Raw genomic sequence first — 14,527 nt, 5'->3', positions numbered from 1 at the left:
TTCCACTCTTGGTGGCAAAGTAGTCCTGGATTTGTGATAAAATTAATTTTCTTTTTAAAAGCTGCAAATTCCGAGTGGAGCCAACCGTCAGTTGACTTCTGTCTGAATCCCTTTCCTGGCGGGAATTTGATTCTTGCAGAAAACCGCATAGTTCAGAGTTCATATGCTTGAATTCTAAAGATTCTTTGGGATGAAAACACCTTAGCCCACAGTACTGGGAAGTGAGGATAGCATCATATAATCTGGGCATGTATATGGCTGCATGGTGAATTAATACTTGTCAGACCTTGTTACTGTGAAATAGCTGTGGCAAGGTAATGACCATCATTCATTTTATTTTATTACTTTTTTTATTTGATTTCATTTAGGCTTTGGCAAAGGTGAGGGGACTGACTCGTATGTCCTGTTTATGTCTGATATCCAAAGGCCCTCGGGGTGGGGGGGCTCAGTGGGGAGTGATGCTAGTGGAAATTATGTAAATTAAAGAGGAAATTTGCAAAGACACCTTGACAAACCCAGATATGAGAATATAGAGCTTTAAACTCTTTGGCCATCCCGATTCTTGGCGCTCGCACTCACGATTAGAGGAGGAGGTCTGGAGAGGGCACGGAGGAGGGCTGGCTCTCATCCTGAGTGGCTTTCTTATTTGCAGATAAAATGATGGTGGAGATTTAGCATTCAGGAAAAAAAAGGTAAGTCTGTCTTGGCAGCTAATTTAGAAGAGGAAGCCAAGTGAATGCTGAAACTTCAGGCTTTCTCAGCCTACAAAGCTTCGGTAGGCCTATTAAAGTACTTTTAATTATGAAGGGAGCCCTCAGTGAGGCATCGTTGTGGGGAGTCCCCCGGGAAAGAGACCATTCTAAGCGAAGGAAAACCCAGCAGGCGGTTGATGCTGGGACAGAAGGCAGCACAGTGTCCTGGGAAGCAATATAAATTCAAATCCCACGTCTGACACTTCATAGGTATGGGACTGACTTTAACAGAGGCTGTTTTCTCTCTGATTACAAATCCAAATGTTTTTTTAAAAATACTCACCACAATTAGTGTAGTCACCACACAACATTACGACAGTATTATTGACTAGACTCCCTATGTTGTAATTTTCATGTCGATGACTTATTTATTTTATAACTGGAAGTTTGTACTTCTTAATCGCCTCTATCTGTTTCACCCATCCCACCACCTCCCCTCTGGAAACCACCAGTTTGTTCTCTGTATTGAAGAGTTATTTGGGTTTTTCTGGTTGTTCATTCGTTTTGTTTTTTGGAGTCCACATATAAGAAAATCATGTGGTATTTGTCTTTCTCTGTCTGACTTATTCCAGTGAGCATAATACATTCTAGATCCATCCATGCTGTTGCAAATGGTATTCTTTTTTATGGCTGAGTAATATTCCACTATACACACACTCTCTCTCTCTCTCTCTCTCTCTCTCACACACACACACACACACACACACACACACACACACCACATCTTCTTTATTGATTCATCTACCAATGGACACTTGAGTTGCTTCTATATCGTGCTTATTGTAAATAATGCTGCAATAGCGTAGGGACGCATGTATCTTTTTTGTTTTTTTAATTAAAAAATTTTTGTTTATTTATTATTGAGACAGAAACAGAGCATGAGTGGGGGGAGGGCAGAGAGAGAGGGAGACACAGAATTCAAAGCAGGCAGACTCCAGGCTCTGAGCTGACAGCACAGAGCCTGATATGGGGCTCAAATCCACAAACCGGGAGATCATGACCTGAGCTGAAGTCAGATGCTCAACCGACTGAGCCCCCCAGGCGCCCCTGCACGTATCTTTTTGGATTAGTGTTTTCCTGTGGGCAAATACCCAGCAGTGGAATTACTGCATGATAAGGTATTTCTGTTTTTGACTTTTTGCGGAATCTCCACCCTGTTTTCCACAGTGGTAGCGCCAATTTACATCCCTACCAACGGTGTACAAGGGTTCCCTTTCCATCACATTTAGGCCAATGCTGGTTATTTCTTGTCTTTAAAATACTGGTTATTCTCATAGTTCTTTTTTCAATAGAAACAAAAAGAAGAAACCAAAAAACACCACCTCAACCTCATGCATTTAGGAAAAAAAACCTACTCTTCATTCTTTCATGGCTGTCTTTCCGAATCATGTTTCACGTATAGACATACATATTTACATTACAAAAATAAGATTGCACGGGGCATTTTATAAACTCCCTTTTCTCTCTATGTTCGGTTCCAGACAGACATTGTCAACCTTTTGTAATGGCTGCACAGTGTCCCATCATACAGATATACTTTATTTACCCAAACCTCTATTGTTGAACTATTTACAACGACAAAAGGCCGTGATAAATACTTGCAGCTAATTGTGCACCCAGGTTCAAGGTTACAGTATTTCCTTAAGGAAAAGTTTCTCAGAAGTCAGGTTTTTGGATAGATGGACATGCATCGTTTTCCTGGAACAAACTGGAAGTGTGTTGAGATTCTTGAATAGGTGCAGCCATGTATTCTCTAAGATTGAGGATTTCTTGGCCATTATTTCTTCACATCTCCATTCCTTTCTCACCCTCTTCTCCTTCTGGAACTGCCTTGACGCATGGATTAGCCCGTTTAGTTGTCTCTCATAGGTCCCTTTGACTCTTGTTACTTTTCTCCATTTATTTTGCTTCTCAGATTTAATAATTTCAAATGACTCCTCTTCAAGTTTGCGTATTGCTTCCTCTGCTTGTTCGAATCTGCTCTTAACCAGCCTGGTGAATTTTTCAGGTCAGTTATTATATTTTTCAGCCTCAGAATTTCCTTTTGGTTCTTTTAAAATCATTTCAGTCTCTTTGTTGATATGGTGATTTGGTTCATATATTGTTTTGCTGGTTTCTTTTAGTTCTTTGTGTTTTCTTTTAGCCATTAGAGTATATTTAAGATGGGCGGGGTTTTTTTCATGTCAGATGGGTAATGCTCCAAGGCCACAACAAGGTTTGCGGGAGACGCATGTCACATGACAGCATAAACACCCACTCATCCTGCTTACGAACTACAAAGGGATGTTTACGATCGTTATTTTAAAGATTTTGCCCAGTAAGTCCGATGCCTGTGTTTTCTCAGGGACTGAGTCTGGAGATTTATTTTGTTCCTTTGCATGGGCCATATCTTCATGTTGCTTTGTATGCCTTGCAATCTGTTGTTTAAAATTGCGTATTAAAAAAAATCAACCACCTTTCCCAGTCTCTGCAGACTGGGGGTTAAGACCTTCACCAACAAACAGGGCAAGTTCTGAGCCTTAGGATCCGCTTCACATGAAGGTTCAAGGTCTTCTTGGGCCTTCTCTGGATGTAGGTTTTGGCTGGGCCTGTGCACTGTTCCATATATGTGGCTGCTTTTAAATGTCTTCATCTTCCTAAATTTAACCCCTGTTTCTTCTGGGGCTTCAGCTCCTTTATCACCTTCCCGATCAGAAATCCCTTGCCTCAGGAGGCTGCAGGTCTGTAGCCTCTGGAATTTTCCTAAATCGCGCCCACTGTTCCCTGAGATCTAGGTTGTGGTGCTTCTGGCCACATGAACTCCAGGCCAGATGCCACAGATGCCAGTCCCTCAGGCAGCCCCCACACAGGTTAGAATACTGCATATCAGGTCCACCCTGCCCTCTCTGATTTCAGGAAGGGCATGGGGAATTCGGCCGCCCCTCCCCCCAGATTGCCAGGGAGGCATAAAGCAAGGAACAGTAAAAAGACCACACGTCCCACCAACTGAATGTGACCCTTCCTTGGTTGGCATTTGCTTGGATGCTGTAGATCTTTGACTAGTTTCCAGAGCTTTCAGAATGTCATTTTAGCATGAAAGAGAGTGAATAATTATCCAAGAGTTTGCTGGGAAGGTTTTACAATTTCTTAATCTTATTTAATTTAATTTTTTATTTTAGAGAGAGTGAACATATGGGGAAGAGGGACAGAGGGAGAGAGAGAGAGAGAGAGAGAGAGAGAGAGAGAGAGAGAGAGAATCTTAAGCAGGCCCCATGCTCTGCCCTCTCAATCCCATGGTCCTGGGTTTATGACCCAAGCCCAAATCAAAGTGAGTCATTCTTGAAACTCTCGAAAGCTGCTATAGACTTCACATCATCGAACGCCTTTGGCTGCGACTCCCTCCAGAGACAGACAGCTTCTCCTATTCTCCTTGCAAATCCCACATCTGTTCTAATCCTCACGTGGGGAAGGGAATTCTGGGAAATGTAGTCCCCAGCTTCTCTGGGCTGCACAGGAACCCTGGGTAGGAGGTTGTGGTGGTGGGTGCTGACAGCAACAGCACAAGCAGAACCACTCTAACCAGTCACTGGCCCTAATTCCTTGATGGAAACAAATGTGTGGAAGTCAAGGCACTGTCTGTAATCCTGCGTGGCCTCTTGGACCCCTCTCTCCACACATCTGTCTTGATGGCCGTCCCCACACTTTTGAGTACGATATAATTACTTCCTTAATACGTTCCATCCCAGGGATTACTCTTTTATTTAAATAGATTAGTTCAGAGGAAACGATATGAATTCCACAAATGGAAAAGCAGGATCATTTTCAGTACATACAAAATACCTATTGAAGAAGTTGAAACAGGGGCGTCTGTCTGGCTCAGTTGGTGGGGCATGGGACTCTTGACCTCGAGGTGGTGAGTTCGAGCCCTTTATTGGGGGTAGAGATTACTGTAAAAAAAAAAGTGGAAGCAAAACCATGTTGCCATTTCTAGCTACACATCACTCCCCTGACCCAAATCACTGCCTTGTCTGACAATGACCACCCCCCAAATTCCTGAAGCAGGTCCTCTTTTGTCTAATTTATGTCCTTGAGGTCCCTCCTCAGCTGAAAATGTTAGTGCCACTGTTGACAATAACCAGAAATATCTGAGTCCTAGTCACCTTGGTACATTTGGAGATGCTCCACTGAGGTTGCAAGAAGGAAGTTCACTCCCAGGTGGAGCTGATCTTGGCTGGAAGGCAATGCTTTCAGGTGCATCAGATGAAGAAAGTGGCTCCATGCTGTCCTTAAAAGAGGAGGATCTTGGCAGGGAGAGATTCTATGGAGAAAATCCCGACCCGTCCATGAGAACTTCCCTACCAAATGAAGCTGTAGCTGTTACAGCATTTCAGGGTGACAGATGTGGGCACACCTTCTTAACTGGGGAGACTTCCCACAGTTGTGCCACCTTGGCTGCCAATTGCCCCACGTGGCTGTGGCTGTGGCCTCTGGGTGAGGGGAGACACCAAGGGCCAGAAGAAGGTGTCAACAGAGAAAGGATACCACACACAGCTGGAGAGAGCCGGGGCAAATGAAGGAAGCGCCTCCCTTTCCAGAATTGCGGGCATGTTGCTCCCAAGTCTTGCTTAGCCTACCAACATGGCCGCCCTCCTCACGGGCCTGTGAGCAACCTGGGGGCAAGGACCGAGTCTCATTGTCTCTGGTGCCCCACCCCATGCTTAGTTGTCATGTCTTGGATATGTGACCTTTCACTCTGCCAGGCCCTGGTGATGGACAGTAAGGTCGTTTGTTTCCAGCTATTGTGCGGTTATAAGTAATGCTGCGGCGAATATACTATGCAAAATGGCATATTCATAGGTTGAATTCCTGGTAGTGGGTTATCTACGTCAGATGCTCCCGTTCTTAATTTTCTCAGTCTGGGACTTACCCCCGTGGCAGGAGACGCAGGGGATGTAAAGGGAGGGTGAGCAGGTAAATCCCTTAGAGAAGAACAATCATGGCCTGAGGCAGGATGATATCAGAGAAGCTTTCTGGAGTCCCTTTCCTCTTGCCAACTCCCAAATTTGGATCACATTTTAAGTAAACAAAGGCTGTTGGGAGGGGGGATGTGGCCAGAAAGAGGGGTCCACGCTACTTTGGCAAGCCTGTTGGCCCCACACTTTAGCTCTGGGGTCTGTGTGTGTGCGCAAGTGTGTGTGTTTGCATATGTGCACACCTGTGTGTGCATTGTGTGCACTTGTTATGTGTGTGTGCACGGGAGTGTGTGTACATGCATGTGTGCACAAGTGTGTGCACATGCGAGTGCCTGTGTGTGTGTGTGTGTGTGTGTGTGTCCTTTACATTCTGTGTGCCAGTTTAGAGCCTGCCTCCTAGCCCAGTTCCGGGCTTTCCTACTGCAGTGCCCCTGACTGCCTTGTGGTGTCACCAGAGTGAATCCCACCCTGGTGAGAAGGCCCACAGACGATGCTGACAGAGAAATAGGAGGCCTTGAGTCAGGCAGGCTGGCCTTCCGGGAGCCTGGCAGTGGGCTCCTGAACGGACCCTTGGATCTTTCTAGAAGGCAGCTGGTGAGGGCCTGGGTGGCCCTGGCTTTCTTGGATCGCCTGGAAAGGGATGTGCGATGAGCACCCTATATCCCATGCGGCTGTGCCTCGGAGGGCGGAAGAAGAAATTCTGGCTCAAGGTCATGAGCTGTTGCCTCTTCTCTGTTGGACTGAGCTTGGAGAATTCACTTGTTGTCAGGAGCAAATAGTGGGAGACCCACAAATTGGGCTGCGGGTCGCAACGGTTCCAACGCTGAGGCCAACCGTCTAAGCTTTGGGCGGTGTTGCATTTGCTCCCGCCCTCCCTCCCCCACCCACCTGTGACACTCCCGCTTCTCAAGTGTGCCTTCAACCCCCAGCAGACCGCGCTCCACCTCCCCATTTGATTCTGGCCGCTGGTGGGCACATTGCTCTAGGAATGGGAACCAGACTTGGGCAACCACCGTGCCCAATGCCGTTTGCACAACCGGGAGCCTCTAATGCACACAGCATGGTCCCCAGGCGCCCCAGACGGGTGTGGTTAGCTCAGCCAGCCACAGGGGCCTGTCGAGGAATTGCCGCCCCTCCCTAACCAGCAATTAAGCCCGGGCTGTGACAGCACCACGGGACCCGCGGGGTCGGGGAGTTTTCTTCCTGGGTGGTGTGTGGGCCTGGGGCTCTGGGGGGAATCTGGGGTGAGGCGCTGGGCGTGCAGCCATGGGAAAAGGCTGGGGCCTGCAGAACTGTTTCTCCAAGGCCACTTTCCCAAAACCATCCTAGGCTGCTGGTCCCGCCCCTCGCTCTGCTCTGCTGTGGTCACCTGTGGGACCCACGCCCTCCTGTAGACCTGCAGGTGAGCCCAGCCCCTGACGCTGATCAGGGGGGCGGGAGGCCCTGTGGGGCATGGAACCGGGAGGGAGCTGGAGACCAAGCAGGGCCCATGGCTCTCCTCTGTCCCGCCTCTGAGGCTTCCCGTTGGCTCCAGTGGGGTATGGTATGGGGAAGGGGGGCTATGAGGCCGTTTCCAGAACAGAGTGAAAAGGGAGGGGAAGAAGAAGATGAGGAAGGGGAGGATGGCAAACAAAAGGGAAGAAGGGGGACCTTGGGCAATGTGGGCACGGGGGGGGGAGGTGTGCCTCTATGCAGGGTGGTGGCCTAATGTGAGGGGTGCCTGGGTGGCTCATTTGGTTGAATGTCCAGCTCTTGGTGTCGGGTCAGGTCATGATCTCGAGGTTCCTGGGATCGATCCCTCCTTCTGTGCTGGCAGGACGGAGCCTGCTTGGCTCCCTCTCTCTCGGTGCCTCCACCATGTGCATGCTCTCTTGCTCTCTTGCTCTCTCTCTCTCTCAAAATAAATAAACTTTAAAGCAATGTGAAAACTCTTTTTTTTTTTTTTCAAGGTGCCCATGTTTGGGTCCCCAAAGCTGCTCCTCCTATGGGCTGAGATCCACCTTTGGCCCAATGTAGCTCAGGGATCTGGGGGAGGCTGGGGCCCTGGTGGTCACAGCCTGGTGGAGGGTGGGGAGTGGTGGGGCCTGAAGGAGAAGCCTGGCCTGCCTTCTGGAAGGACCCGCTAGGGGAAGAAGGAGATGAAAGCTGGGGGCGCCTGCTTTCCTTTGCGTTTCTGTGACTGGTGTGGGGTGGACATTTGCAGCAAGGACTTTCCAAGGGATCCACCCACACGTTTGGTTCCGTGTGTCTGCCCCATCTGTCTGTCTTTCCAGCCTACCCATCGCCCAGACCATGCCCAGAGGTGGGAGACAGCCCATCCGGCAGCAGGCTGGAGAGGCCCTTTTATGCTCTTCACCTGGAAAGGTCTCCCGTGCTGCTCAGAGAAGGGGATGTGTTCCTTTAATTGATAATGAGTATCAGAAAGGTCATATTTACATGAGGAGCTGGGTGGGGGTTCGTGTGCACCAACACCGAAAGAAACCCACAGAAATGAATGATGTCTAGCTCTCTGTGTCAGTGGCTACGAGATGTGCCCAGAAGTTGGGGGTGGGAGTCCAGGGAGGCTGAGGAAAGAGAAGGCGCAGAAATGAAGAGTGTGGAGAAGGGGGGATGAGGAGAAGATGGGGCGGATGGAGAGAAGACACAAGGAGGGGGGGGGGGTGGCAGAGAGGCAGACGGACAGAGGGGACCTGACACTGGCCCACACTGGGCCCCTGGCTCTGATTTCAGAGCTGGTCACGGGTGGGGATGCCAGCTGCTCCCCATCGCTGGAGCCATTGTCACTTAAATACCAGGTGTGGCCAAGGTGAAGCATGAGTCGGATCACATCACAGCTGTGTGGCTCCCCATTGACCTCAGGAGCAGCTCCTCTGTGCACCCCCCAGCCCTGCCTACCTTCCGCCCTTGCATTTCCCCATGGACCTGCCTCCTCCCAGAGGCCTCACCTGATTCCTTCAAGCTCCCTCTCTGCCTGGCACCTCTGGCCTGCCTGGAAGCAGGACTCCCCAGAGTTGGGGCCCTGTGGGGCTCTGCGCTCCCTGAGCAGGGGTCCTGCCTTGGCCACCATAGCATGTGTGCCAGAGTCCGTCTGGGGCGTATTTGTTGAATTGTGTGGCAGGTTGTAGTCTCTTCTAGGAGTGACTCCGCGGGAAAGGGTCTTCTCCCTTATTCTCCTATGTGGGGGGCTTTGTGATCTCTTGGGGCAAAGGCCTGAAGGAAGGGTGCATCTCATTTCTGTTGGAGGCTCCGTGGGGGGAGGGAGTAAGCCAGTTAAGCCTTAGTTTCCCTCTAGCTGCATTCTGATGGCAAGAGCATCCACAGGAGAGGCAGCCAGTGTTCAGGGAATGCTGGGAGAGCCAGAAGAGCCCCCCTCTTCTCCTGCTGACCTCACTCCTGACCTTGGGCAAGACAGAAGGACAGGAAGCCACCCCAGGGATAAGCCTCTTGGCGGAACCATTACAGAAAGCCCTCCCCCTCCCCCACCAGGGCTGAACCAGACTTCCCCCTCCCACTTCTGGGCTTGGTATGCTTCATTTCCACACAGTTGGATGCTTCCTGAGGTCACTGACAAGGAAAGGTTAGAGTCAGCGATTTGGGGACGTAGCTTGCGGCTGGCCCCCTGACTCGGGAGCCCAGTGTGGCCTCAGTGGGGGTGTGATGGACAGCAGGGGAAGCCCAGTTTCCATCCACACCAGAAGCGGGGAGATTATCAGTGCAGGAAGAGGGCCATGAGTGTGTGTGTGTGTGTGTGTGTGTGTGTGTGTGTGTGTGTGTGTGTGTGAGACCTGGGGATGGCGCTAGAGGGATACATGAGGGCCAGGGACCTCATCATTTTCCAGACAGAAGAAGGAAGTTATTTGTGTTTAGTTTTATAAATAATGTTATCATTTTTCTTTGAGTATAGAACATCTAAGAGCTGTTTTTATGGGTCTTCTTTTCCAGAAGTGGTATCATATTGTAGTCATTTGTCCCTGTTGAAAGTCGAAACGAATTTAGTAGCAGGTGAGAGGGGCACCTGCCACCACTCTGGGCCTGCCAGTGAGTGGGGCCTTTGGGGGACACTTCTTCAGGGCAGCGTGGCGGGCTGAAGGCCAGGGAGGCACGCCGGGCTGAGGGAGGCTTGGGTGTCACGTAAGTGACCATGTTTATGTCTTCTTTCCATCAGAAGGCAGTCAGGGACGGGATGCCGTTTACACGTGGCCTTATGTGCCGTTCCTTAGGCCAGTAATAATTCATTCTCCGAACTGTAGACTATGTCCTGTGGGCGGCAGAGTCCCAGGCACTGAGGATACACTGATTAAGGAGACTGACTGCTTATTATATTTTACAATAACATTTTAAAATTATAAAAATGGGGGCACCTGGGTGGATCAGTCAGTTAAGTGCCCAACTCTCAATTTTGGAGCAGTTCACGATCTCACAGTTCCCCAGATCAAGCCCCGTGTTGGGCTCTGTGCTGACAGTGCGGAGCCTGCTTGGGATTCTCTCTCTCCTCTCTCTCTGCCCCTCCTCTGCTCACATCCCCTCTCTCTCTCTCTCTCTCTCAAAATAAATAAACATTAAAAAAGTATAAGTGTGTAGTCCTATATTGTATGTAAATATGATACGATCTATGAAAAACATCTGCTTACTGTTACAAGTTATAATTAATGTCATAATGAAATGCTAATAAGCACTCTCATTAATTGACTTCTCTTCTGGTCAAGGCTTGACTTGTTTCGTTTGATTTATTCTTCACAACAGCTTTTTATGTTAGAATTTCCATTTTTTACATGCAAGGAACCTGAGGCTCCTAGAAATTAAGTGACCAGCACTGAGGCTGGAGTGTAGGACCAGCATTTGGCTCTAAAGCCCACAGTCTCAGCCTTGCATTTATAATGTATCAAGGGGATTCAGGGTGCAAACAGCAGGCTCTCCTGAACTCTGCTGGAATTCCCCAGGGTTGGGGGTTCAGACTGCACGGGCCCCGGGAAAGGACAGAGCACCTACCAGGGCAGCCCAATTCCACGTGAGATGCCCCACAATTAGTGAGCTCCTGCTTTTTTGATTTAATTCTTCCCCTAATGTGTGTTCATCATGTAACTCAGGAAAGATTGGTATTCAGGGAAGAGGCATCAAAGGCGGTAATTAAACTGTCTTCACGGCCGCACTCGGTCTCTGAGAACAGACCTGTTTGATTCCGCAAAGGAAATCATTGGTATTTTAACAAGAGGCAGGAAACTTTTGATTAGCAAGTGATAGATAAACAGATCGATGCCTTTTCTGGCGACGTTTTCAGCTCCATTATTGTCACTGGAAAAGAGAAAGGGGTGGGGGGGGCCAGACGGGGAGGAAGATGAGAGGCGATGGCGGTGAGTCCTTTGGGGCTTGCATCAGTGAGGTGCTGGGGAAGGGGTGGAGCGGGGTTCCCAGGAAGATGAGGCTGCCCCCCCCCCAACACCGGGATGGCAGGCGAAGCCCCCACGCCTCCCCGCCGCAGCGACAGGGCACCGCTGCACCAGCCTGATGAGATTCTCCCAGCAGCCGCCTTCCTCCCAGCCCTGCAGCCCCTGCACTTCATTGCCGCTCTCAAGGTCAGGGGGAGTTAAGACCAGAGATTATAGTGTGTCAGTTGTGCCTTTTTGAAATATGACTCAGTGTAAGCTCTTTCCACACCAGAGGAGAGATGCCAAAATCGCACTTCAATCTCTAGCTCGCAATGGGCTTATTGGGATTTTAGCAGGGCTCTGGTGAGATAAGACTGTTTCTTCTCTCAGGGTGCCCTTTTACAAACTTTGGTTAAGTGAGGCCATAACTTAGCGAGGGCAGGCTTCCAGATGCTGTGGATCCTGTCTGTGCCCAGCAGGCAAAGCAGGGCCACCCAGGACCACCTGCTCCCTGGTAGGGCTCCCTGGCGGCCACCTTAGCTCCTCCACCCACGTGCCTTCCAGCTGAGGTTTGGGTATTAGCTACTCCTGGGCTCGAATCACAGCTCCCTTTCCTCAGCCTCAGTCTTCTCATCTGTAAAATGGAGACTGCTTGACATCCATCTCTCGAGGTTATCCCAAGACTCAGGGATAATAGGAAAAAAACCCCTGGCTCAATAAAAATGGGAAATCCATTCTGCTTTCCTGGATTTTTGGCTCTTGTGTTTTAAGGTAGCTGGTGGAGGGTGGGGGAAGAGGAAAAGGCAGCCAGAAAAGTCCATGATATTATCTGGGACATATACAGCTGTGAATTTGCCAACCTCTTCCTTCCCCAGGCTCATTAGAGACATCTACCAGTGGCGCCATGCCCCTGCACCCCGATGATCTTGGGTCTCTGTGGTTCACTCCCTAAAGGTGAGACAAGCCTGTCTGGGTGCCAAGATCCCAGGTCTTGGTTTCCTTCTTCAACAACCATGGTTCCTTGAGTTTTCCTCCAACCCATCTCCTCTTGCATCTCTTCCTCCTCCGTGTCATTTCCCCCCAATAACTCCCCCCACTGACGGTCCCATTCCGCCCCTGAGGATCTGCGGGACATCTCCCATGGGCTTTGTGCTGACAGTTCTCCATCAGGTCCTGGGCTCTGGGAGCCCTGAGAGTGGACAAGTGCCTTAGCTGAGGCCATGGCTGAGCCTCGGTTTCCTCATCTGCAAAGTCCATCTGCCTGGTGTGACTGTGAGGAGGTGAGAAGAGATCAGGGATGCAAAACACGTAGCCACTGCTTGGCTCAAAGTAAGGACTCCATGGATGTAGCCTTAGCCGCGGCCTTTCCTTCAGACTCCCTTCCCTTCCGAGTCAGCACGTGGAGAGATGCTTTCTTTTCTAACTACCTGATGAAGCATAAACAGATTTGGAATATCTCAGGTAAAGAACTTTTGCTGAGCCTGGGTTTTACTGACCCTCGCAATGGCCATTTGGTGTTTTCTTTGTTGTCTTTCACATCCATTTCCTGTAAGATCTCTAGTTTTACTTCCGGTGAATGACCACTCCCTCCTGGGCATGCTCTTGACATAACTGTCAATCATAGTGCTCGGTCAATGGGGTGAGGCAGTGACTCAGTTTCAGCCAGTGATATTCTCCTATTGTTTGATACTGCCCCTTTGCTCCTGGCCAATGGGTGGGCATGTGCTCCGGGCTCAGCCATTCACATTTACTCTCTCGGGATACAAAATGGCCAGAGGTGGATTCTCGTCTTGAGGGACTTTGTACTGGCTCCTGACCCTCCAGATCCCTCTTCTCTGCCCTTATGAGCCTAGTTCTTTGTCTTTTCCTTTGCTCCTGAGAGCCACTCCATACCTTTCCAGACAGTTGCCCTCCGTGCTTACACCAGCCAGGGTTGGTCTCTGTTGCTTGTCACTGAGGAACTCCGACAGATCCAAGCTATCTCCCTTGGTATTAAAGGAGCCAGGTGGAACCAAGAGTGAACTCATTCCGTTATCCATGACAGAAGGGAGGACAGCTCACCATGCCCAGTCTCCCCCATCCTGTGGAACCGGGCTGCTGCAGCCTGAGCAGGGGTCAAGACCACTGTATGAGCAATGTCAGTCTGACTTCCCTGACCCTGGATGCTCTTCTAAGAGGGGTCCTTGGCTTTGCCCTCTTAATGAACCCCCTCATTCTCTGAGGCCCAATCCATTACTCGGACTCTGGTGCTGACATCCATCTCAGCTGTCTTTCTGCCTTTGCTTGCACCCCCTCCCTGTCTTCTGCCCCAGTAGCCATTTCTCAAGACTTGCTGAATTTAGCCATCAGTCCCTCCTGGCAGGAGCTAGCCCTGATTTTGGGGAGCTGAAGGGGGGACTACCATGGCCAAGGGGACTTACTTTGATTCTCCTCCCCATATAGCCTTAGGGACAAGTGGAGAGTGTGTGTTTGTGTGTGTGTGGTGGGGGCACCCCTCCCTCCCAGTCTCCACAGGGGCTTGGCCCTTCAGCCTTAAATTCCTCCTCTTCCCTTGGGTGGATAGGTGAAGGCTCCAGGTCCTCATGGTGCCTAGGCCTACCCTGGGTCATCGGCTCTAGTCCTGCCCCTGCCCTAGAGTGAAGCTTGGGGCTGAGAGGGGTCTATCTTCGTTCTGATTGCCCACTGACCCCTGATTCATCATCTCCTTGGAATCAAACATTCCTGACCAGCTGGCTCTGGTGGGCACACAGCCATGAGATCAGTCAGGCCCCCTGATGTATCCGTGGCCTACCTTACCCCCAATCAGTGCCACATTCCTCTTGAATGGAGGCTCCTTGTGACAGTGCATTGGTTTCTGGGCTGTGACAAGCCCAGCGCCTCCAAACCACGATGGTGAATAACCTGTTGTCTTTTTTGGCCCAGCTTGGCCAGTGGTATTTCTCCCCACTTCTTTGGGGAGTACTCTAGAGTATAGTATATACATAGAAATGGAATATATTCCATTTCTAGAATACAGCTCTGGCTAATGCTAGGCTTCCCATGACCAAGAAGGAGAAGGTATGACTGTCACTCATCTCCAGCTTGTGGGACAAACAGGCTCCTCAACTCCTCTAACCTATTCAGAATTTCTAATTCCTGCTTCTTCCCTCTGTTTTGAAGCCTTGGTTTTGTGTTTGCTTTTGTTTTTATTTTTAACACACATCACCAAACCCAAGTCAAACCAGTGACAAAGAAACTATTATGGCTTGGGTAACTATTATGTCTGGGAATGTCTTCAGGCCCAGCTGTATCCAGGGGCTTAAACAATGTCATCAGGACTCTGTCTCTGAGCCTTTCCCAGCTGAGCTCTCCTTTCTTTGGCTTCATTGTCATGGCAGCAGGATGCTGGCCAGCCAGCCCAGGAAGACCTCGTACCCTCAGAAATCAGTGCAGTGAGGAGAACGTCTCATCTCTGATC

General features: G+C 49.8%; 1 long non-coding RNA gene and 1 other non-coding gene across 2 annotated transcripts in view; one reads left to right on the top strand and one right to left on the bottom strand.

Annotated features, from left to right (window-relative positions):
- Positions 1-14,527, top strand: part of LOC115280527 — a 72,603-nt gene that overhangs the window by 2,112 nt on the left and 55,964 nt on the right. The window lies entirely within an intron of this gene.
- Positions 2,934-3,037, bottom strand: LOC115281336. Its single transcript, XR_003904249.1, has one exon. It is a non-coding gene; the product is annotated as a small nucleolar RNA U13 (small nucleolar RNA).

This window comes from Suricata suricatta, chromosome 16, assembly GCF_006229205.1.
Source record: "Suricata suricatta isolate VVHF042 chromosome 16, meerkat_22Aug2017_6uvM2_HiC, whole genome shotgun sequence".
In the NCBI taxonomy this organism is placed as follows: domain Eukaryota; kingdom Metazoa; phylum Chordata; class Mammalia; order Carnivora; family Herpestidae; genus Suricata; species Suricata suricatta.
The sequence above is the reverse complement of the archived record's forward strand: the minus strand, read 5'-3'. Positions and strand labels throughout refer to the sequence as shown.